Below are 27,119 nucleotides of genomic sequence, written 5' to 3'. Positions count from 1 at the left end.
TCATATTCAACACCAAGAACTTTATCACAAATACTACTTGTCCTCTGTATTAGCTCTCATCTTCTGTCCTTTCTTCCTTTTCACCCTGAACATGTTTATTTTACTTAACACAGGTAAAGAGAATAGAAAGAAAAATCTTTAGTAGCACAGTTAAATATGCAGTTGAATTATATAGCTTTGGTTTTAAAATTAGCAACAGTGAAATCACAAGTTTTATTTTATATTCTCCATGGACTACAAAAAGGACTTTTTAAAAAACTGTGTTTGTGGCTCTCTTTCAGCCTTTTTTGGCTCACTTTTAGTAAATCAAATTTTGCAGTTAAACTTTTAAGAATCAACCAAATACTTCTTGAGTGGTTGAAAAATTCTCACTATGTTGTTAAATGTTTTGTCATGCCTCTGACAGCATAAATATTATAGATGTAAAAATAGCCTAATTTTTTTCATATTAAAATAAAAACTAAAATGAGGGTTTGAAAAAACTACAGTTATAGTAAACATCCAAGTATGACTTTTGGTTACTCTTGTATTATGAAATAAAGAAATTGAACACTCCATCAATTACACCTGTCTACCTATTACTATAATTCATATTTATCAGGTAAAATACACACTGGAGTAAAATGACAATTTAATAGTTGCATAATGGCAGTCAGCTACGGTAAACAAAATGAAATGCCTTTTATAAGGCTGCAGGGTCTTTTCAAACAAATAGATCTGTTAAGCTAATAAAATGTTGGAACAATAAAATTATCTACTTAACAGAGCTTTGGTGTGTTTTGCTAAATTGCCCAGACACATTTAAAATCACTGGGCTTGGAGTTTTCTAAGAGTTAATGATTTGAATTATCATGTGGGATATTTAAATGTTTTTCTTCCTTAGTACAAGCTCTCTAGTGTAAATCTTTGTGTGGATGGTTTATGCTTTGAAGCCAGAAACTGTTTCTTTTTGACTCTCAAAATCGCAATCAAAAAATGAAAACTTTATGACTTGTATTCTTCCAGAGGGTCACAAATTCATAGATAAACTGACCAGGTTAAATGTTTGGATAAAGAATTCTTGATTAAACAGAGAGATTTGGGTCAAAAATGGAAGAGAAAATGATTTTCAGTACTTATGCTTTTATTTTTAAAAGCTCTGTGCCTTTTACTTTGAATGACAGTCTAAACCTGAGACCTCAACTCTTGTTTGAGTGGAATGGAAGCTGCAACTCTTAACCAACTCAGATAATCCAAAGGGAAATTAATGAATAATGAACTCACAGGCTCTGAATTTGTTACAAGTTTTACCATGGAAGAAAGAGAAGGGATGCTGAGTTTTGGGATGAAAACTAGTGGACAGTAAAAATTTTTATAAAAAATAGTGGACCCTTGAGCTCTTCTCCAACCCAGAAGCCAGACAACTAACTCTCCCTTTCTTTCCTCACTCTAGCCCTTCCCCAGTCTCTGACCATTTTGTATCTTCTAAGGAAATAAACCATTCAGGACAACAGCTCAGGAACACCAGTTGTCATGGAAATCAACAATGAGTTAGATGGTTGACAATAAGTGAATTCAATGAAAGTCTGCTTACAGAATGGTAGAAACTTCAGTCCCTCTTTCCACCTGATATTAGAACTCATACAGACAGATATGATTTCTTTTACTCAGTATGTTATTCTCCACAAAAAGTGGTTGTAGAGAAAATGTGTGAGATCCTACTTGCCATAAGATTACCTTTCAATAAAGCCTACTAGTTGATAATTAGTCTGGCATGCTAAGTTCTTCCCATGCCATACCTCTTCTGCATTCATAGTTAGAAAGCTATCAGAGATCCTTTGGGATGAGCAAATATGACCCACTTGTCTTCATTAACTCTGTTCCAGATTTTTTTCTCCCCATCTTTTACAACAGTTACAAATACTTTTAATTTCTTGTATTATAACCACTGAAAGATGTCAGCTGGTTTCTACTTACCTAATTGATTTTGTACCTAAATAAGCAGTACAAAATTTGTATTTGAATTAAGGAAATCAAAATGAGAAGAAACAGTTAATAAGGTAAATCTTGGAAAATGGGTGAGAGAGTAAGATTTTTTAATATCCATATTTATTAATATTATTCTAAATGCCCACAAAAAATTTTAAGGCAGCGAATATTATTTACGCATGGCAAAGCATGTGGTTTCCCAGTGCCTTAATTTCTCAATGCTGTAGTAAAACAATGAAATTCAGATGTTATCCTATGTATACTGGTTTCTATAATATGTGAGGAACCCAGAAAAAAAGAAACTGGGTGCTTTGCTCCTTTGGAAGGATGATTTTGCTCTAACCCTTCAGTAAGTATAAATTTCTCCAGGAGGAAGATAAGATCACTGCCTTTAGCTTTATAACATCTTTGTACTATATCTTTATGGTCCTAGTTCACAAATCCCCAACCTTCCAGATAAATTTCTACGGAATTCTCTTACAATCTAAATCAGTCATAAATTATGCTTTTAAATTTTGTCATATTGTAAAGTTCTATAAGATTTACCCAGAAAGCTTTAACTATGCAGAAATATAAAAAACATTTTCTTTACAATCCCACAGAGTATTGTGTTCTCAAAAAATTATGGATTATATGGATATTTAAATTTGTGCATATGTTATTATAATCAGAGTGTGTATTATTAGTTACTACTTTTTTAAAACAATAAATGATCTTAGACCTGGATAAGACTTTGTTGTTGGTGAAGTAGTTACAACCATAAGCAAAATTAGAATTTCAAACAGATCATTACCTGATTTTTAAATAATATTTGCATAAATAAATGAGAGGTCTTTAGGAGTCACATATTTTGTTGAAGGACCCATATGCCCCTTTGTGAGATACACTGTCACAACACCAAAAGACTTTGGCCTATGAAGCCTATATCCAAACATTAGTCTTCAAGAGACTATATGTTGTAAAATTTGCTTTTCATTTTTAGAAAGAAATATTTTTATTAAGTGCACTAGTAATATTCCACCCTTGCACTCCACCCCTCCCCACCCTCTCACCTCAGGGCCACAGTTTTAACACAGTTTTTTTAAACTTAAGCTGATAGATTCTGCTTCAATTTTTAGGAAATTAAAAACAAACCAGAAAACCTCAACAAATTAAAACTGAAGCATCAGCAGTACCAAATAGGAGACAGGTCTTAGAAATTGTGAGGTTATTTGCATTCAGTTTATGTTGTAATTCCCAGGAACACATTTGATTTTTTTTTTTTTGCACTCTTCAATGGTAGTATATTTTATTCCTGCTGACAGCAAGAATAACTGCTTTGAACATAACAAAAGCAATTGTGTGAGAAGTTCAACATGACTTTATTGTCCTATCACTATAGTCTCTGCATTTCTTTTTGCATATTTAAATGTAAAAAAGCAGATACATCCCTGGTACTTAAAAAATGAGATTTTGGTCAGGGCAGCATGACATATTCAGTCAGAACATGCACCTTCTTTATTTCCTATTTTTCTCAACTTGAAATATTTTGGGAGAGTATTTTATAGCCACTTGATAATTTGTTATCTTTGTAGAACGATCTGGAGTAGCAATAATTATGTTAAAAAAAAAAACACAAATGACCAGCTTTTTCTGGTAATACAGATAAAATCAGACCCTGTGTTGTTTTTAACATTTGCTTCCCGGCTTTCCTCACAGCTCTGCTACTCACCGCTTACTCGCAGCTTCACAAAATTTCAATTCCCAAAATGAAACCTAATTAAGAGAAACTTAACTGAAGACCATCTCTAAAATTCAATAGTGGGTCAATCACCTCAAATGCCTATGTGATTTTGTGGAGTTCCTACTGAGGTGATCTCCATTCTCCAGAGTCTCCTGGACAGCTCCTGCACTTAAGACTCACTTCAAGCACTCCCTCTAAGAGCCATCCCTCCATCCACACTCAGACTGGTTTGCCTGTCATCGCCTTCACTCTGTCTATCCCTCTTACAGTTTGATTGCATCACATTAGAGAAGCTTACATATCTGAAAAGTAGATGATTGGAGTGTTTGGATGCAAGGAGTGAGATATCTTTCTTCATATCTCCCTTCAGCTACAAAGGTACAAGTGCATGCAAGGACTTCAAGGATGTTTGCAAAATGGCTGAATGAGTAATTGATAGCATTCCTTGCAGATTCAGTAAGTGAAGGTAGAGATCAAGTAGCCTCGAGTATCATCCGGACCTTGGGAAGTCCTAGCCAGTAGACTCATGTTGCAGCATCATAACACAACAGTGAGGTCTGGCTGAAGCCATTAGAGGCCACCTCACTTCGTTGATTATACTTTAGGGCTCTTTTGGTTGAGTAATATTTTCTAGATATATTCCCACAAACTGAATTTTAACACCCAGAATATTTTATTTCTTTGTTTTTGCTTTATTATAGGGATCAATATAACAGATGCAATGTTGCTGAAAGCAAGATTTAAAGAAATAGATAAAATAAGAAAAAAAGTTTTTAAAATTTCCTGGATCAAAAAAAAAAAAAAAATCAAGGAAGGTAGCTTCTTCTCTTTGATAATCCAAGCTCCCTATTTTTAAGAGCTGCAATATTTCTTCTTCTTCCTTTTCTCCTACTTGTTCTTCTCCTTGTTCTTCTCCTTTTCTTCTTCTTCTTCTTCTTCTTCTTCTTCTTCTTCTTCTTCTTCTTCTTCTTCTTTCGTCTTTCTTCTTTCTTCTTTTTTTGCATTGTCCCTTATTTAGTGTGTAACTAGATCTCATGGATTAGCTAATATTTTGGTAAAACTAAAAATCTACTATTACTGAATTTTATTATCTCACTTATTGATTAAACCAGCCTTTTATCTTTATGAATCTTTTATCTTTATTAAGATTACCAAAATAATGAAGGGCTCATCTCAAATGATTTCTGTTGTAATAATGAAAGAAAATAATTTGGCTTGATAATAAGCATCAGCTATTAGTTAACTAAACTTACCCAGGTAGCTTTATATATTGACTCTTAAGTAAATAAAATGAGCAAAAATTATTTCACATCATTTCAATTTCATCATTTAAAATATTCCCTCTAATCTTTAAATTTTTGACATACTTCTGAATTATTTTAGAAAAATTCTTATTCTTGAAAAATAAAAGTTTATTTTTTTAAAAAAGATTTTTTAATTAACTAATTAATTTATGAGAGAGAGAGCAGGGGGAGAAGCAGAGGGAGGAGCAGAGAGACAAGCAGACTCCTTACTGAGCTTGGAGCCCATAAGGGGCTCGATCCCATGGTCCCCAAGATTATGATTTGAGTTGAAATCAAGAGTCAAATACCTAACCAACTAAGCCATCCAGATGCCCACAAAAGTTAAAAATTTCCAATCATTGTCATTTCTATGCATTTTCAATTTTCACCTTTAGTTATTTCTTACGTTAGATATTTATAGCTTAGATTCATAACTTTTTTCTTCTGACAACTCCTGTCTCATGTCATAAATTCCAAACAGTAGAATTATTAAGATATCTTGGATCCTTATAATTAAGGTCTTAAACTACTTTTGGATTTTCTGAGAAAACCACCAAAAGGGATGCCTGGGTGGCTCAGTGGTTGAGTATCTGCCTTAGGCTCAGGGCGTGATCCCACCAGATTGAGTCCAGTCTTGGGCTCCCCATAGAGAGCCTGCTTTTCCCTGTGCCTATGTCTCTGTCTCTATCTTTCACTCTCATGAATAAATAATTAAAATCTTAAAAACAAAAAGCTACCAAGAAATACGAAACTTTAACCCTTTACCTTTTAAAACAATGCATAATGTAAATTAGTAGATTTGCTTGACATTCTCCATATTTTGGTTTAAAGAATTTAGGATTAAAAAAAAATCTTAACAGGGGCATCTGGGTGGCTCAGTTAAACGACTGCCTTTGGCTTAGGTCATGATCCCAGGGTCCTGTGACTGAGCCCTACCTTAGCCTTCCTGCTCAGCAGGGAGTCTGCTTCTCTCTCTGCCTCACTCCCACCACCCCCCATCACCACTACCCACCCTGTTCATTCTTCCTCTCTCTTTCTCTGTCTCTCTGTCTGAAATAAATAAAATCTTTAAAAATAAACAAATTTCAAAGGAAGTTTACGTTTTCTAGATTAATTTTGTATAAGTAAAATGTGTTAATATAAATACATTTCAGTGATTGAACTTTTTTTTTAAGATTTTATTTATTCATGAGAGACACAGAGAGAGAGGCAGAGACATAGAGAGAAACAGGCTCCCCTCTGGGAGCTCAATGGAGGACTCAAACCCAGAACCCTGGGATCATGACCTGAGCCAAAGGCAGATGTGCTACTACTGAGCCACCCAGGCATCTGTGATTGCACATTTTTAAAGCTAAAAATATACTAAAATTTAAACACACATATTGGTACAATAGTTGTCTATGTTTTCCCCATAGGTTTCAATGATTTTTTAAATGATTGTATTTATTTATTTGAGAGAAAGAGTGTACAAACTGTGGGGAGAGGCAGTAGGAGAGGGAGAAGCAGACTTCTTGCTGAGAAGTGAGCCTAATGCAGGGGCTCGATTCAGGGGCTGGACTCCAGAACCCTGAGATCATGAACTGAGCCACAGGCAGATAGGCACTTAACCAACTGAGCCACCCAAGTCTCCCTAGGTTTCAATGATCTTATTAACCAGAAATACTCATACTATATTTTAGGGTATAAAGGCTCTGAGGAGTTTTTTCAATGCTCCTACTATTTGTAACATATTCTTACTTGCAAGGTAATTATTGAGTATATTTTCATGGATTGATTTTATGTTATGTCTTAAAATAAGATCCTATTCTCCCCCGTTCTCATAATGTTTGTTAACATACTATATTGAACAAGGCTCTTCAATATTATCTTCACAGTAGGTACACTTGCTGTTATCTTAAAACAATATTCTGAAGAGTGCCTGGCTGGCTCAGTCTGTAGAGTACACAATTCTTGATCTTGAGGTTGTGAGTTTGAGCCCCATGTTGGGTCTAGAATTAACTTAAAAAATATTAGAACAATATTCTGCAGAAACTTTAAATGCATAGTCAAGAGTGGCTGTTGTCAATGTCCTAGGTGCCTGCAACACCATGCAGACAAGTTTTTTTTTTTTTAAGATTTTATTTATTTATGAGAGAGCGAAAGAGAGGCAGAGACAGAGGCAGAGGGAGAAGCAGGCTCCCTGCTAGGAGCCCGATGAGGGACTCCATTCAGGACCTGAGCCAAAGGGAGACAGACGCTCAACCGCTGAGCCATCCAGGCATCCTTATGCCGACAAAATTGTGAAGGTGTGATAGAGACTGAGTCAAACCCTTAAAGCTTCTTTGAGCACCTTCAAATGAATTTTAAACAATTGCTCCAGCAATTGGGGTTATTAATATGTTTTGTTTATTACATATTTATAGTCAAGATGGATAAAAGGCTCAGCTGTTACAGGGATAAGAAAAAAAAAGTTGTTTCACTTTTTAAAAAATTTGTTTGACTTTTAATTTCCTCTCTTAAGGCATCTCAGTGCTCTTTTTCTGAGGATAGATAGCAGCATTCACTGCACCAAAACTGGTAAGGAGTTTTGTAAGTCATTACGTTAATTCTAATGTCCATGTCACTGTCAATCTTCAGATGCGTTAGAAAGGACAAATGGAATTTTTAAACTTGAACCAGCTTTCAGAAACTTTTGAACTCTTTGAATATCATTCCCAATCCCAGAGGCTGCCTTAATAAAGACTAATATAGTAAAATATTTTAAAGGCCTCCTGTGATCATATTACTAAAAGATAGCAGAAACTTTTTCTGTGAATATCCTCTGAAATAATTTCTTCACAATTTACAGTCTGGAAAAGACATTCAAGGATGTCTGCCCCTGAGCCTTGAGTGGCTGTTAGGGTGCTGATCCTTGGATTCACATCCCTCAATTAAATAAACATCAGTCATCTTCAAATTATAGGAACTGTATCAGTAAGAAAACTCAAACTGAGGATTTGGGGAGAAGCTTCCAGAAGTATCTGACTGCAGAAAAGAGACAGCTTCTACATGATACTATCTAATCACATAGCTCACTCACAGCTTGAAGTGGACCCCTACTGCCCAGGTTCTGTAGAACAAGATAAACAGAGCTATGGATTGCTATGCCTTAATCTTTGTGCTTTTGTGTCCCTTTATTTCTTAGATATCTTCCTTCCATTTCCTTGTTTAACATTTGTGATTTTTTTACAGACACATAATACCTTTTGATAGTGATAGTCTCTATTCCTTTTTTTGCAGATAAAATATTTTTGAATTATCATTAACATAAAATATTATATTAGTTTTGAGTTTACAACACATTGATTCAATATTTTTATATATTACAAAATGATCATCTCAACGATGTAGTTACCATTTGTCATTATACAAAATTATTCAAATATTATCAACTATATTCCCTATGTTGTACCTTACATTCCAATGACTTATTTATTTATTTATTTTTTAAAGATTTTATTTATTTATTCATGAAGGACACACAGAAGGAGGCAGAGACAGGAAGAGGGAGAAGCAGGCTCCCTGTGAGGAACCCAATGAGGGACTCAATCCCAGGACCCCGGGATCACCACCTAAGTCAAAGGCAGACCACTGAGCCACTCAGGTGCCCCTTATTTATTTATTAGAAGTTTGTACCTCTTGATCCCCTCACCTATTTCACCTGTCCTCCTACCCCTTTCCCCTCTACCAACCACCAGTTTGTTTTCTGTTCCTAAGAGTTTGTTTCTGGTTCGTTTCTTTCTTTGTTTTTTAAATTCTATGTATAACTGAGATCATGTCACTTGTCTTTCTCTAACTTATTTCACTTAATGCTTCCTAAGTCCTTCCATGTTGCTGCAAATGACAAAACTTTTTCTTTTTTATGCTTAATATTCGTGACTTCTTTATAGAGACATGATACTTCTTGACAATGATAAGGTCCCTATTCTTAATATTGCCTTTTCCAACCCCTATCGCTCCTTAATATAAATATTAATACCTGGGCAGTATTTGATCATACTTTGGCTAAAATGTGTCATGAACAGACTATTGGGTTTGTGTTCTTTCATTTTGGTGCTTGTTTTTCTTATGTACCAGTTTCTTGTAACAAATCTGCAAGTTTCCTAAGTGACTTTTTCAGATGGCAAACATAAGAGGCCAGAGATCCAGAAATCATGACATATGTAGGGTGGGAGTTTTGTTTCTGCACTGAAACAATCCATGTGGACAGTTCCTATTTGCTAGATTTTTTTTAACCAAACTTTTGCAAATTAGAGTTTGGTAAAGAATTAAGGAATTAATGGTGTATATTCCAAAACTGTCTTGTTTTTATAAAGCTTACAAAAAAATGATGCCCCATTTATGCTCAATCTCAAACTCTTTTACTTTAGATCTCTGTGGTGATATTGTTACCAAGAGATTTATCTCCTGGATCTTTCTTGATGAGTGATGCCTAAACTTTATAGAGCTATTCAACATTCCCAAGTTACATTTTTGGCTGAAAATGGATCAGGACATAATAGGAAGTCTTACTATATTTTTTTGATATTTGACTACTAACATCTTTTAAGTCTCCAGGCTTCTTCTTGCTCTTCTGCTCCACTCTTGGGCAAACTGATAAGAAAATCTGGGTGCTCACTCCTTTGGTGCTAGAGGGAGACCCAGACCATGTAAGTTCCTGCCCCTGTTCAAGAAATTCACTTTAACTGCATTTTTATTTTCATGTCTTTTGGCACTTTCTTTACTTTCTTATTTAAAAAAAAGACCTTTATTTTACTGTATTAAGAAACTTAACATAAGCTCTACCTTCTTACTACAATCTTTTAAGTATATAATGCATTATTGTTGACTATAGGTACAAAATTGTATGGCAGATCTTTAGAGCTTATTCATCTTATATAACTGGAGCTTTATGCTCATTGATTAGGAAACTCCCCAGGTTTCCCTTCCTCAGCCCCCTGGCAACTACTACTTCACTCTTTGACTCTATGATATTGACTATTTTAAATATCCATATGTATGGAATCATGCAGTATTTGTCTTTCTGTGACTGGCTTATTTCACTTAGCATAAAGTCCTTCAGGTTTATCCACGTTGCTGCATATTGCAGAATTTCTTTTTTTAAGTTCGTATAGTATTCCTTTATTGGTATATACCGCCTTTCCCTTATCCACTCATCTGTTGATAGACACTTGGCGTTTCCACATCTTGGCTATTGTAAATAGTGCTGCAATTGACATGGGAATGTTAATATCTCTCTGAGATCTGATTTCAATTCTTTTGGATATCTGTCAAGAATGGGATTGCTGGGTCATATGACAGGTCTATTTTTCTATTTTTTGAGGAACCTCCATACGGGTTTCATTTTGTATTCCTACCACACTGTGGAAGGATTGAAATCTCCCCACATCCTTATCAACACTTGGTATCTTTGTTTGTTTACAGTTTTTGATAATAATCATCCTGACAGGTGTCCTACGATATCTCACAGTGATTTTAATTTGCATTTCCCTGATGACTAGTGACATTGAACATCTTTTCATATACCTGTTGACCATTGGTATGTCTTCTTTGAAGAAATGTCTATTCAAGTCAGCCCTACTTTACAACCACAGTAAAAGATCTGAACCAATCTTCTTTCCTTACTCTTTTAAGCCATTTGGGACTTGCTTAAGAGGTTTACTCTGCTTTCCCTGAGACTTCAAGTCATAAACCTTTCTAATCATCTGGGTATATGTGTTGTGTCACCAGTTTCAATACCCAAATCAAATTTGGGGTGGAATCGATTGTATACTTACAGAATGACCACTAAAATGGTGGTGCCTGGGTGGCTCAGACAGTTAAGTGTCTTTGTCAGTTAAGTGTCTGCCTTTGGCTCAGGTCATGATCTGTCAGGGTCCTGGGATCGAGCTCTGCATTGGGCTACCTGCTCATTGGGGAGTCTGCTTCTCCTTTTCTCTCTGCACTCCCCCCCCCCCCGCCCCTGCTTGTGCTCTTTCTCTCTCTCTCTCAAATATATATATATATATATATATATATATATATATATATATATACTCTAGCTTCACCTGGAAAATGACCCAGTACCAAGACAACCTCTGTCAACAAAACCTAGCTATTTGCCCAGGAAATTCTTAGGGAGATAAGACTGCAAACTAGTGAAAAAATTGTTTACTTCAGGAAATCTGCATACCAACTTACCCAAGTTGGCTTGTCTGGGCAAATAGACATCTAATCATGGCAACGAACTGCTCACTTGGACAAACAGTTTGCATGTCAGGACAGTGGCTCACCAAGATTGGTTTCCAGACTTTGGCTTTGCTGTGTCCACTAATCTTAAGCTATTATGTCATGAACTCTGACATGAACTCTCAATCATTTCTCTTGTCTTCTAAGTCCTACATTACGCCCCTGGAGTCCAGGAAGTTAAAACTATGAATATCCTTTCCTTTTCTCACTCTTTAATACTATTAAGAGTTTATAAAGGTGATGTTTTCCATGTCTAAATGTTTTTAATAAAATAAACTGAGCTTTGACTGATCAATAGTCCTTTTTTCTTTGAGGGTATGTGATCTTTGTGGTAAGTCTCGAATTAACATATATTACACATTCCTTAAACTCTTAATTTTTTTTTCTAATTGCTCTTTACTTGTCTTAACTAATTTATAAGTCACTGTTGATTATTCAAATTGCAGCCATGCTCAATATTGACCCCAATATTTCAAGGATAGTTTTTCTGTTCTGATTTATTTTTACTCTCAGTTCAGTTTCATAATCAGGCTAAATTTCACATATATACAGGAATATGAACTCCTTAAGATAAAGAGACTGTGTGTCTGCTATCTGTGACAGTGTTTTACACAGTAAGTACCCCCATGAAATGTATATGATGTTAATCATTGAATATGATGTGAATCTCATTGAATATGCTATTGACAAAATTCTTGACTTTATCCTTCAACATGTACTGCTTCATTTCTTGTGTTAGTTGTATTTATGTCATTAATTCTTTAAACCAGAGGGCAGAACCAATTTGTGTAAATTAGGTATAGTGCCCAGAACCAAATCTAATATTCCAAGTAGGGCACAACAAAGAGCTTTCATTCTCATGTTGCAGATACTCTATTTTTACTATAAAACCCAAAAGATTGCATTGGTATTTGATAGGCATATTGTATTTCCTATCAGGTATAGAATTAACTAAATTCTTAATGTCTGTTTTTTTCATCATCCATAGTACAAAGTTATATCTTGTAGTATTTCTACTCCTATTGTTGTTTTCTGGACCAGGATCTAATTATTTTATTTAATTATTAAACTACTCCAGTCTCTCAAATTCTTGTCAAATCTTGATTCTGTTTAATGCTATATTAATCATTCTCCTTGGTTTTCACAGATTTAGTATTATATTCTCTAAATCTTGATTATTGATGGACTTTAGAACTAAACGGGCCTAAGGAGAGAATTTGTGCCATGGAGCAGAAGACCTACAATCATACTAGCAACATTTGGTCACATGTGTTTATATTGGATACATGAGAGAAAACTGGGTAATTTGGAAAGTTCTGTCCGATGCTTTCCCATTCTTGGATCTGAGTCTACAGATAATCAATATCTTTGAAATGAAACACTAAAACCTCTGGTTTGCGGGTAATTCTACGACCTCATTCACTGATAGAATATTGATTCATTCTTCAAGTCTCATTTTAGACACTGTTTCTGGGAATCTTTCTGATTACATCTTCCAAGAATGCTTAGATGTTCCTATAGGACTCTTTACTACACTATGACAGAAGTTTTATACCTTTTTAGAATTGTTTGTGCAAATGTTTATATTTCACACTAGAGTGTGAAGGTTATGGGGGGAATTATATTTGTTTATTAATTGTATCTGAAGCTTCTAGATTTGAGGCTGATATATGTTCAATAAATATAAAATATCATCTCAAACACACTCATTATTTTCTAATGAATGAGGAAACATTAACTTCTTCATTTTCTATGACTTTCCTTAAGAGCCTTAACTTCACTGAATATCAGACAAATCTTAGCTTGAACTGAAAAAAAAAAAGCCATTTTCCCCCCACTATGTTTTCCAAGTTCAAATTGGTCTCAGGACTGGTATTAAAGTATTTTATGGGGAAGGTCAGTTTTTCTAAGTCCTTTCCCCTTTTCCCCCACTCTCTACCCTCTGTTCTTTCCTTCCAAACTGATAAAAAGTTATATGAAGGAGAGTGCTGAGTCACATATGTAATGAACAAATGCATTCTTCTAAGCCATGAAGTCTTTTAGATCCTATTTGCTCAATGGAGTGGATGGTTTCTCTATAATAAAGGATTTGGTTGGCCTTTGTCCTCACTTCTTGGAAGTAGCTTTTAAATCTTTGGAAATTCTCTAAGTACTTATGGTTACTTATAGAGGAGCCTGGTGACTTATGCTAATGAGTTGACTCATGGTAGGACTCCAGATAGTGCTATTGAGAGAAGATTCTGGATAGTGGCTGACCTGACCAGAAAGACCAACAGTATGGTTAGGGAATTCCAGCTTTGTATCAGCTCGACTTCTGGGGAGGGGAGGATGGGGTTGGAGATTGAATTTACTCTTATAGTCAATGAGTCAATTAATCATGCCTACATAATGAAACCCCAATAAAAACTCTGGAGACCTAGACTCAGGAAAGCATCCCTGGATGGCAATATGCTGTGTGAATTGTTACACACTGATGTGTGGAGAGGGCGACATATCTTGATTCTATAAGGAGAAGGCACTGGAAGCTTTGCGTTTGTAATCCTCTGAGACTCTAATCTATGTCTTTTCTTTGGTTGGCTTTGATTTGAGTTTCCTCTGCTGCAATAAAACTGCACTAACTGTAGTGCCTTCCTGAGTTCTGTGAGTCAATTGTAGGAATACTCAAACCTGCGGAGGGAGTAATAATCCTCAAATTTGTAGCCAGTTTGTCAGAAGTAAGGGTGGCCCTGGAAACTCTCAGGCTTATGGTTGGTGTCTGAATTAAGAGTAGTCTTGTGGAGGGCTGCACCCTTAGCCTTTGTAGAATGCCTATGGTCCTTATCCAGATGATTCAGTTAATCTGAGTCCCCTGAAAACCACAGGGACCTGGGTACACTGCTTGAGGTTTATATGTCCATCTGCCAGAGCTTCTGGAATGCCACTTCTCTCTATATTATTGAAAGTGGCTGCATGTACTAGAAGCTAGTACTACCTAGGAAATTTCTAGAATGGATTTTGTAATAAGCCACCTAGACTCTCTTTCAGGGCTAAAAGACTAAGTTCCTGCGATGCCTGGGTGGCTCAGCAGTTGGACATCTGCCTTCAGCCCAGGGCATGATTTGGAGTCCCGGGATTGAGTCCCACATCAGGCTCCCTGCATGGAGCCTGCTTTTCCCTCTGCCTGTGTCTCTCCCCTCCCCCTCTCTATGTTTCTCGTGAATAATAAAAATCATAAAAAAAAAAAGACCAAGTCCCTCAGATTCTCATAATGTTGCTACCTAACAATTCTTAGGTGACAGTCCTTTCTGGAAAGTGCCCCATGCTGGAATCAACTGGTTTGGCAAAGGTCATACTGCTTTCCTAGAGATAAGCTGCATGTAACGATGATAGCTGCAAGAACAGAAAGCCTACACTTTACCACAACACATACAATGCTGAAGAGCCATATTAGCTCCAGAGTTCCTTGTAGATTACTTAGGGCTTTGTTTAGATGACATCACAGTCATCCTTTCCTTCTGGCCAATTGTGCTTCATTGCATTTCTTTTTGAGGTTGTCATGTGCTCTATAATAAAGTTCTTGCATGTTAATCTTCTTAGATTCGGTTTCCCAGACCCCAACCTGCAATCATTATTGCCAAGACTGTTCAGAGAAATAAGAGAATTCAGGAGCTTAATCCTTTGCTAGCTCACATCTAGGTCCTGTCACTAGTATTATATTAGCACAGATGACTCTGGCAGAAGGGAGCCATATTGTTTTTAAAACTTTCTCTCACAGTGAATCGGTGGTGGAGGGTTGGGAGTGGTGGTGGGATCAGTGGAAAGGAATCAGTGGAAAGCTAGGGTAATGTATCACAATAGTCTTGTGATTAAACAATCTTTTTTTCTCAGATTCCCCCATCCCATCTGTTCATATGCAGGTAGCCCACTCCTGGGGCAGCTAAGTGGCTCAGTCAGTTGAGCATCCAACTCTTGATTCTGGCTCACGTCATGTTCCGGAGGTTGTGAGATCAAGCCTCACTTTGACCTCTGCACTCAGTGGGGAGTCTGCTTGGGATTCTCTTTCTCCCTCTGCCCCCCCCCACTCTCTCTCTCCTCTAAATAAATAAATAAATAAATAAATAAATAAATAAATAGTTTTTATTTATTTATTTTTTATTTTTTTTTAATTTTTATTTATTTATGATAGTCACAGAGAGAGAGAGAGGCAGAGACATAGGCAGAGGGAGAAGCAGGCTCCATGCCCTGGGAGCCCGATGTGGGATTCGATCCCGGGTCTCCAGGATCGTGCCCTGGGCCAAAGGCAGGCGCCAAAGAGCTGCGCCACCCAGGGATCCCAATAAATAGTTTTTAAAAAAGAATTAGCCTACTCCTCCCTATTAAAGGCTTGCATACTCCTTTCTCAGTAGAATATCTCTGCTGTAGGAACATGTGTATCTCATCCTCCAGATCTACCCTCATCTCCTTTCCTGGTTACTAGGCTGTTAAGATCTCAACAACAGAAATCTCAATATCATTTGGCTATAGGAAAAGAACTGCAGGAAATAGTTTCCCTTTTCCAGGGGAGAGAAGTAAAACATACCTTTCGAATAAGGTTATGAGCACAAATGGAAGTGCATGGCACAAAAATATCATACATAAAACTTATTTTTACATGAATGAATGTAAAATACCAATCACCTTGTATTGACATTTCTATTGGAGGAGTTATTCCATTACTATTATTCTTCAGAGGACTGTCTCTTCCACTACCAGGGGAATTCCGGAGAATAGTGAGTATGGTAGATACATCTTTGAAAGTAGAGTAGAATGTAGAGTAACTAGCACAGCATCTGCTTTTGAGAAGAAACTTGAAACTTACATGGTTTTTTGTAATTCTAAGACCATTTGGACTGAGGAAACATTGATTCATCTTTTAGGTATTCTCCTAAACTCACTTTTCCATAATATGCTTTATATTTTTTGAATTAATGAGTGAATAGGTGAATAAAGACAATTTTTTAAAATTCAGTTGAGTTGATGGAAACCCTCTTTCTTCAATGATATCTGGCCAGTTAAATGGCTTTGATAGACCAGACATGTGGATATGTTTGGGTTTGAGTTGGCATAAATGACATTTTCTTTCCTATACATCAGTCAGGTAATGTTATGGGGGAGCAAATTCTTCTTATTTGTCCACCAAAAAATACATGAACTTTGAGAAAATGGGTAATCCTAATCAATTCCATTTTGTTTACACCTAGCCATAGTGATAGAATGTTGTCAAAATGCAGCTCTAGAAATCAGGGTCTTTACCTCCTACAAACACATGTGCTCAAACTGCCAATTTGAGGCTTAAGGTAAGCTCCCAAAAGATAGCTGGTTGCATTCCTTTATGTAAGTTGAAGCCAACTAACTTAAAGCCATTTAAAGACATTTCACTGGCATCTAAAGTCAGGAAATGCAGCAATGAGACCATGTTCCTATTGCCTAGAATAGTGGTGAAGCTTCATAATACTCAGCTCCAAATGACAGATGCAAAAATTCTTGGAAATTGTACTAAAAGGGAATTAATAAACTGGCTACGTCATGAAGAGAACACCAAGTACCATAGTGGGACATTCATGAAAAATATGGATTCAGCTGGTGCTGTTTAGAGATCAGAAAAATGTATTTTTGTGTTAAATCCAATTTGTGATGTTCCAATGAGAACATGTGGCATCCAGTAATCCACTATCAAAGCTGATCTGCCCACTCTCAAAATGACCATGCAACAAAAAGAGGGATTAGAGTCTCCAATTTATTTCATTCTCCCCAGTGTTATATTTGGAGGATTAAGGATGACATGCTGATACATGGAAACCACCAGTTTAGGCCAAGTAATTCTGAAGAGAGAGAAATGACAGATTCATCCAACTGTGCACCTGGACACTGGGAAAATACTGATGAAACTTTGCTTCGAGTTTAGAAATGTTCATTCTGATAGATTTTCTGTGCATTTGAATCATGCAGGCAGGAGGAGAGCTATGTTATGTCAATAATAAAAGGAACATTTAGAATGTCAAATGGGCATTTCCATAAGTACAATTCCTACTTGGGAATGAAATTAAAATAATTAGAAACATACATTACAGTGTTGTTTATCAGAAAGTGTCTACAAATTTTCTTGCAAAAGAGATAACGCTTTAAAATGTACTAAAATGTATTAGTACTGATAATGCTTCTGGCAGAGACACATTTACCGCAGTGGGTGTGTCAACACAAAGGGTAATCCAAACCTAGCTTCACAATTGAAAACAGTGAGCAGTGCCCAACCTCTTATGTCCTCAGACCCTAGCAAAATGTCTGGAAAATATAAGTATTTGCTTCATAAATGTTTGTTGCATTGAATTACCTATGTGAGGAAGGTCAAGCTGATTACAGATTGCAATTTGCCCCAGAGAGAAACAAAACAAAACAAAACAAAACAAAACAGAACATTAAAGTGTGGAAGACATTGTAATATTTTTGACAATGCTTGAAGACACTAATCTATTTATTAATTGTATTTAGAAATAATAATAATAAATAAAGATAATAAATGTATTTACTTAGAAATAAGACTGAATGTATTTACTCTTATTTAAATAATACTTTGTAAAATGAATATTCTTAAACCAAACGGCTACTCTTTTGCATAATGATGGGGTAAGTGATTAGAAATAGACTCCTTTGATGTGTTCTCAATTCCATATTGATAGATCTCCTGAATAAGCCATTATGATATAACTTAAGAATTCAATTTAATGTTATATTGTCTGTTAAATTGATACATTGACTGGATGATTTAATGCCAGGAGAAAAATGATCTCCTTTGATGAATAGGTATATTGTTTTTTTTTTAATCAGATAATGACAGATAATCTATCATATTCTCATTTTTAACTTGCCAGGATGCCCAGAACTAAATTTATTTATTTTATTTTATTTTATTTTATTTTATTTTATTTTATTTTATTTTATTTTATTTTATTTTATTTTATTTTATTTTATTTATGATAGGCACACAGTGAGAGAGAGAGAGAGGCAGAGACATAAGCAGAGGGAGAAGCAGGCTCCATGCACCGGGAGCCCGATGTGGGATTCGATCCTCGGTCTCCAGGATCGCGCCCTGGGCCAAAGGCAGGCGCTAAACCGCTGCGCCACCCAGGGATCCCCCCAGAACTAAATTTAATGCTTAACTAATATAACTACTTAAACATAGGTTGATATTTTTTGACTCATTTTTATTTTCTCTTTATATTCTAATATTAGTAAAACCAAGTAAACACATATATATATATGTGTGTATATATATATATATATATATATGTTTATATATATGCTCCCTGAAAAAAATCTGTTGATTAAGACAAACAAGACCTGAGGGCACTCTGGGGTGCCTGGGTGGCTCAGTAGGTTAAGCATCTGACTTTGGACCGGTCATGATCCCAGGATTCTGAGATGGAGCCCCTGCTCAGTGGGGAGCCTGCTTCTCCCTCTGCCTCTCTCCCTGCTTGTGCAGTTTCTCTTTCTGTGTCAAATAAAATCTTTTAAAAAAGACCTGAATGCACTCAAACTGAATGATATAGAAGGAATGACCTTAAAACCAGATAGCACACTCTTCTGGTCATTACAAAACATCACTTTTTTTTAAAAGATTTTATTTATTTTTTCATGAGAGACACAGAGAGAGAGAGGCAGGTAGACACAGAGGCAGAGGGGGAAGCAGGCTCCATGCAAGGAGCCCGATGTGGGATTTGATCACAGGACCAGGGGATCACGCCCTGGGTGGAAGGCAGATGCTTAACCACTAAGCCACCCAGGCATCCCAAAACTTCACATTTTCAATATTTTTTAATGTCGCCAGAATACTGGTTTCTCTTTACCTTCAGTTCCAAAAGGGAAGACTAAATAAACATGTGTTTTTTTTTAAAGAAGAATTTATCTTATTCTTGTAAGAATAATTAATATTAGCTTGCCCTTCACATTTATAAATGTGAAGGGAAAAAAGAAGGCTTAAATACCATCTGGATTTATATATTTATATATTTTATATTTTTCCTTTAATTCTTTTCTATGTAATATGTAAATACTCAAATTTATTTATATGAATTCATTTTATAGCATATACAGTAAATATTATGGTAATTATAGCATATAATATATAGTATATATAAATTTACCAAATTTATGCAAATATACGTTTATATGGTATAAAAATAGGAAAAATATTGCCTATTACTTTGTTTTTAAAAAATCAGCAAAAATTTGTTAGTCTAAGAAAACTGTGATAATATTTTCTCAGATATCTAAAATTGAAACTTTCCTTTTTTTTAAAAAAAAAGACTTTATTTATTCATGAGAGACACAAAAAGAGAGAGAGGCAGAGACACAGGTAGAGGGAGAAGCAGGCTCCATGCAGTCCCATGTGGGACTCAATCCAGGCATTCCAGCCCTGAGCCAAAGGCTGGCCACTCAGGTGTCCCAAATTGAAAATTTACTGAGTGGCATTTGCAGAATTCTTTTTCAACAGTAAAATCTCAAACTACACAAAGATAATAAGTGTCTTCTTTAAATAGGAAATTAGAGTAAACCATTATTACTGTTATGTTGAAAGTACTAAAAAAAAGTTGACTATAGTCTAAAATTAAGCTTTTATAACATAATGCATTTTATTTACTTTTAACAGAAAGTATTCTAGATAAATTTGTGTTATTTGCTTCTTTGGATAAGATAATATGCTATGGAGTCTTGTGCTAACCAGTTTATAAAAGCAGTTACTTTGGCATGTTATGTGAAAGGTTAAAACTGAGGTCTACAATATACATAAAGAGACTGAAGAGGTAAAGAATATTGAGTGACATTTTTGCTGAGTGGCAGTTGAATTTTGTGCTACTCTGTCACCATCAGGAATTGTGGGAAATCCAAACCCCTAAGAGTATTTTATCGAGATCTTAGGACAATATATGGAACAATAAAACATAGCCTTGAAGCTTTTAGATTTGAAACAGGTGTCATTTTACAAGGGGTTGCTATGTTCAGATGCTGGGTTTCACCTCACTGGAAATCAAATAATGCCTCCAGCACCAGCTGTCTATGGCCATTCAGAGAAAAAATAATAGCACACATGTTTTATATCACACCAGTGCTATGGATTCTACTACTTAGTAAAGATAGTTTTATTCTGATTCCATTTGTAAAATATTTTAAAGGTAGAACTACTTTTTAAAATCATAAAATACCCATACCTTTTCTTATCACTTTAATTCATTCCTGAGGACTCTACACCTAAGTGAAAAAAATTAAGTAAAAAAGATTTTTAGCTTTAATTTTAAACAAATACATACTGGGCGTCTGGGTGGCTCAGTGGTTGAGCATTTCCTTTGGCTCAGGTCATGATTCCGAGGTCCTGGGATTGGTCCCACAACAGGTTCCCTGCAGGAAGCCTGCTTCTCCCCCTCTGCCTGTGTCTCTGCCTCTCTCTTTGTGTTTCTCATGAAGAAATAAAATCTTAAAAAAGATACATACCATCCTAACTCAAAATTCCCAAACAATTTTCAGACAGAAACGAATGTCAAGTGAATACTGAAAATAAGTTTATATAAGTTATAAATTGAAATTAAATACAATTTTTCCATAAATGAAATGTGGTAGAGTTTAATGTATGCTTTCTTTCCTTTTTCTTCTTTTCATATCATGTTCTTTGAAAATTTTTCAATCTTTTAGGAGCTAAAATACATTTAAAATAGATTTTTACCATAGGATAATACTTCTAGGGAAAAATAAAGGCTAAATCTGAAGGCCTGGAAAATCATGGAAAAACCAAATGCACACAACTGACCAAAGTCATAGCATATGGTATCCCATCATCTCTCCCATTTCATATAAGTACACAAAACAAAAAGAGTTTTGGACTCCTCCATATAAGTTGTACAATTTAAATTTGTTTCATAAAACATTTGTCAAAGAAAATCTTTGTGTTAAGTAAACTGGTATGTGTGCTTTTTCCTAAAATCATAATGTCAAAATATTGCTTGTATATAGTATTTTTTGGTAAGGTTTCAAATGAAATTTATTAAACAAATAAGAAGACAACATAAAAAAAATGCTAAAGTTTTTCAGAAGCTGATGTGGCTAAAAATGTGGCTATTGCAGACTCACCTCATGTAACAACTATTCTGTCATAAATATTAAGTAATACTCTTAATTCATACAACTTCTGAATTTTTGATAGCTCTTAATTTTAGAATTGATATCCAATTAAATTGGTACTTTACATTCATTTGTTTATATTAATTTCATCCAAAATTAGTTTTTCAAGATCCTCTTGATGTTTGGGATGGCTTTAGAGGCCTTAGAATACTCTATTTCAGAGGCCTTAGAATCTCTATTTCCCCTAAATGGTGTATTTTGTGTTAAAATACAAGATACATAAAATTTAGTAGTCAAGACTTAAATTAAAGCTTTAACATCCTTTACAGGCTCCTTTTTTAAAATGGAAAATATTAAACTACTAAAGATAATGGAATCATGGTGGAAAGGATCTTGGGTTACTCTAGCCTTTATTCCCCACATCCCCAGTAGTTTATATTCACTCATGAAATGGTAATTTCTGTTATTTAACTTGGCATGGACAAAATTCAAGCTGGCATTGCTTATGCTGCTCTACACGATTTTTACTTGACTTTCATAGCTGCCCACACCAGGAAGACTGAAGGGGAAAGAATTTTCTCTCCTTTGTTATCTTTATTGTCTCCCTATTCCTTTAATCGGTCATAAATGGGGAAAAATGAGAGGGTTATACTGATACTCCTTTTGTTTTCTTCTGTTTGGGCCTAAGTTAACCCAATGGCAGGAATATGATAGAGTAATCGTTTGAAGCTTGAACTTATAAAGACAAATTTTCAGAATCTGGGCTTAAGTGTCTGCTGTGGGAAGGCAGGCGACAAGAGGACACAATGGGTGGGCAAGAAAGGACTATGGTAGGTCCATGATCATTGCTTCTTACAATGGAAAAGGGTTATGTTAGCTGTCTTAGCCTGTCTTGGACACATACCATCGTCTCTGGATGATCAAAAGGGCTAAGGAATAAAATTTCCTTAGGGATTGTTCTCAAGCCAACCTATGCCTATATTCAGAAAATCTGTTTCTGGCTAACACCATGAATTAGTTTACTAGGGCTGCTGTTTTAGTCCACTAGGGTTGCCATAACAAAATACTTCAGACTGGGTGGCTTAAACAACAGAAATGTATTATTTTTAATTATTCTGGAGGCTAAAAATCCGAGATCAAGGTGTCAACAGGTTCATTTCTCCTGAGGTTTCTCTCCTTGGCTTGCAGATGGCCACCTTCTGGTTAATATCCTCACATGGCCTTGGCTCTGTGTGTATGCATCACTGCTGTCTTTTTCTCTTCTTATAAGGACACTGATCATTGGAGTAAGGACCACCAAACAAACTAATTTTAACTTAATTACCTCTTTAAAGATTCTTAAAAAAAAGATTTTATTTACTTATTTATTCATGAGAGACATAGAGAGAGAGAGGCAGAGTCATAGGCAGAGGGAGAAGCAGGCTCCCTGCAGGGAGCCCAATGCGAGACTCCATCCCAGGATCCGGGATCATGCCCTGGGCTGAAGGCAGATGATCAACAGCTGAGCCACTCAGGTGACCCTGTTTAAAGGCTCTGTCTCCAAATAAAGTCTGAATTGACTTTATATCAAAATATGAATTTTGGAAAGATACAATTCAGTCCATAACAACTATCATTTTATATTATATTAAATTTATTTATTATATTATATTATATTATATTATATTATATTATATTATATTATATTATATGTTATATTTATTATATGTCTTTAGGTAAAGATAGTCCCACAACCATAATATGAGGGACACCTGGGTGACTCAGCAGTTGAGCATCTACCTTTTATCAGGGCATGATCCTGGAGTCCCAGGATTGGGTCCCACACCAGGCTCCCTGCATAGGGCCTGCTTCTCCTTCTGCCTATGTCTCTGCCTCTCTCTCTATGTCTCTCATGAATAAATAAGTATAATCTTCGAAAAATTTTTAAATTTTAAAAATTTAAAAAAATTTTAAAAACCCATAATATGATATCCTTCCCATGACATGAAAAATTAATTCAAATTAGGCTAGTTAAATGAGGAGTATCAAGCTCCAAAGTTGTTATGCTTGTAACATCATTAAAACTTTTTTTTTGTGTGTGGATACCAAGTCAAATGGTACTGAATTAACTGGATATTCATATGGAACAAATAAACCTCACTTTCAACCCCTAGCCCATTTTATAAGCAATATTTATTTCATACTGGATCATGGATCTAAGTATATGTTAGAGCCATAAAATTTATGAAAGAAAATATAGGGGACTATATGTGACCATAGGGACAGACAAATGTTTTATGAATATGGTATAAAAAGAAACTATGCATAATGGAAAAAAAAATAATTTCCTCTCCTGAAAAAATATCATTTATTTTGTTTTTTAGGGAATGAATCAATGGCTTACAAGTTTGTCCACTGGGGAAATACATCTGATTTTTGGATACACACATGGAAGCACATATATATATTTGAATACACTCATATCACCACAAATTAATAATCAGTAATTGGTAACTATAAATCCAGTCTAAGTCTGAAAGCAAACCAAATGCCTGTCAGCATGAGACCAGATAAACACACTGTGGTAAAACCTCATGATGTAGTACTATTCAGAAATCAGGAGAAACCACTACTGAAACATGTGACAACATGGATGGGTCTCTCAAACACTAAAAGAAGCACAAGGAAACTCTGTAGCAAAAGAAATGTGTTGTGCCTTGTCAAATGTATTGAGCTGAATATGTAGAATCTATGCATTTTGTTGGATAAAAATTTAAAAAAATAAAACACACACAAAAAACTTTTTGGTAATAGTAAAAAGGCTGAACATCTATTTGATGATTATTGGATATCGTTGCATTAAAATTTCTGGAAGGACAGGAATAGGTCTCAACTAAATTACCTATTATAAGCAATAATTAATAACTAGGTGCTTAATGGAGGAGTTATACTGGAAAGGCATTGGGGAATAGGAAGATTCTGAGAAGGTACTTTTATTTTTTTCTGATAGAAAGTCAGCACTTGAAAAAATATGCAATACATACACAGTGTGTGCAGATATTCTCGGAAATGTCTTAGAAGGAATCTAAACACATTTTATTATGATTTTGTTAAAGTTTCAATCTGGGAAGTAGGTACACTTTTTATTCCCATGCTATGGGTTAGCCAATAAAAAATATAACATCAATCCCTGTCATCTGTAAAAATCTCTGATGAGTTGTGAACTTCATGCAATTTATACTTTAATCACTGTTCTTGGTAGTGAAGTGACTGACGGTATTAGAGTCCCCTTGACACAAGTAGAGGTTATAAAAGAAGGAACTGAAATATAAGCTCTATTTGGACCCAATTCTTTTCCTTCTGGGAAGCATATTCTTGATGAAAAAGGGATACGGCCTATTCCACAGGCCCTGTAATACTCAGAGAAGTTTCCTAGGAAAATGTTTTAGTTCCATGATTAAAGATTTGAGCATAATATCAGGGAGAAAAAATTTTATATCGATATATATATATATCAAATTATATCCTGTGGTCCATTCTTCAGACAGAATGATGGGTATATTCAATCAGGTATTCAAACCAGTGCAAGTGTTGTGTTTATATTTCTACTTCATATGGGCTCATTTACAATTGAGTAACTCCAAGCTGCCACTGAGAAACTTAGATTAGGATAAATTACAGGATGAAGAAATTATTTATCAAGCCATAGAATGGACTATTTGATAACCTTTACATATCATGTTAATTTGTGGAAATCTAAATAATCTGGAGAAATATGTGATAAAATAAACAATAGGAAAAATTGTAAAACCCTACACCAAAATTAGCAACAGAAACAGCAAAAATGACAGGTAACATCTATGTAGTGCTAATCCAGTGGCAGGTATAGTTCTAAATAATTTTACATATACTTCAACTCATTGAATACAACATTATGAATAAGTACTAACATTTTCCTTATTTTCTTTGTAGGGTATTTGAGGCCTAAGGTGATCAATTCACCTGCCTAACGCACAGATAACAAAGCCAAATCTAGAACTCAAAACCAAGTTGTCAGGTATCATTCTGCCCCCCATATTGTATGATTCTATACACGCACACATACACACAGACAGCTACAACAATCAATTGGTAAAAGAAAAAGGTGACAGCCACATGCAAGTGGAAACAAGTTTCTTTCCACCCAAAAGTCATTCATGGATTTGACTATGTATAACAAATAACATCCATCATCTCTGGATATCTTTTCTCTTCTTATCGATGGTGCTTACAATACTACCTACTTCCATGTCCTTACAACCAGAGCCAGAATCATTCTCCATGCAGAAAATTCCACTGTCATATTGTGCCATAACCATATGGATGAATAAAATAATTGATGAAATTTTAGATCTTAAATCATGAAATGATTTTCAGCGATTTTTTTCTGACTTCTTTAGAATTAGGATAAAGTTATATTTCTTCGTGTAGCCACAATTATCGAAATGCCTCCTAACTGGAAACTTACTTAGTCTCTTTTAACTCCTACTCTGCTAGGTAATTCGTGAACCAGGTATGTGCAAACAATTTCCAGGTGACTTTTCCAGTGGGCTCCATCTTGGGTTTCTCCAAGTGGAGGCACTAATGGGAGATCATAAGGCATAAGCAGCAGAGACCCAAAATTTTTCATCTCTGGTTGTGTCTTTCTCTGTTTGTGGACAGTATCTCTTGCGTATCTCTTCCAATCTCAATCTCCGAGACAGCAGTTCCACTCTATCCCTAGTCTCTAGTGCCTGTAACACTATTTCTTCCTCATTTTCCCATAGCTCTAGGGATGATAGTCATCCTGTCAGTCCTCCAGTTTTGTAACACCCCTAGTACCAACAATCCTTTTTTTTTTTTTTAATCTTATTTTTTTTTTTTTATTCATGAGAGAGAGAGAGAGAAGCAGGCTCCCTGCAAGGAGCCCAATGTGGAGTCAATCCCAGGTCTCCAGGATCACGCCCTGAGCTGAAGGCAGGCGCTAAACTGCTGAGCCACCCAGTTGTCCCGTATTACCAACATCCTATGTTAAGCCCATTTTTTGGGGAAATATCTAGCTTGGTTTCTCTATTTTTTAACTGGACCTTGAGCAGGACCCTCTTACACACTCATGCAACAAATTCTTACAAATTCTTCAATTCTTAAGAGTGGATTCTAGAGAGAGAAGAAAGAGAAGTAAAGACAATATTTTATTATATAATATTCTATTCTACTACTGTAGTATAAAAGATTATTTATAAAATATCTAACACTTATTAATTATGTGCCAATCAGGTGATTTACTTATTTAATTGTCACAGAATTCTTAGAGGTGGATGCTATAATTGTGCACAGTTTTCAGATGATGAAACTGAGGCAGAGATTTTGAAAAACTATTCTTAGCTAATAGAATTGTTATGGGGGCAGAGGAGAGAAGTTTAACCATAAAGGGGGAGAGATACTTGAGGAAGCCTTGTTGAAAAAAATGATAATAGAATTAATATTGATAATAAAAATGAATATTGAAGCATGGTATTCCGATAGCATTAATCTGGCAGAATGGGAAGAGTTGATGGCATATGAAACATGAAGATTGCTTGTAAGATTAATTCAGTAGCAGATAAGGGCTTCCATTCAATGAATATGGAGAAGGTTTTTCCTTAGAAAGGAAAGTAAGCTTTAGACAAAGTATACAATAAAGACAGAAATACCTTGATAGGATGGAGGCAAGAACATATGGATATTAATTTTTGATTGTCTCCGTTTTCTAAGTAAATAAGAAGCAAGGCCAA

At 35.4% G+C, this 27,119-nt stretch overlaps 1 long non-coding RNA gene across 1 annotated transcript in view; it reads left to right on the top strand.

Moving 5' to 3' along the window:
* The window catches only part of LOC140621302 (uncharacterized), a 41,169-nt gene extending 16,687 nt beyond the window's left edge, over positions 1-24,482 (top strand). The window contains exon 4 of the long non-coding RNA XR_012021026.1: positions 23,712-24,482. This is a non-coding gene — a long non-coding RNA (uncharacterized lncRNA). The remainder of the gene's footprint in view (positions 1-23,711) is intronic.
* The last annotated feature ends 2,637 nt before the right edge of the window (positions 24,483-27,119 follow it).

Source organism: Canis lupus, chromosome 30, assembly GCF_048164855.1.
Source record: "Canis lupus baileyi chromosome 30, mCanLup2.hap1, whole genome shotgun sequence".
Lineage (NCBI taxonomy): Eukaryota > Metazoa > Chordata > Mammalia > Carnivora > Canidae > Canis > Canis lupus.
Note: the sequence above shows the minus strand (reverse complement) of the source record. Positions and strands in the feature narration are given on the sequence as shown.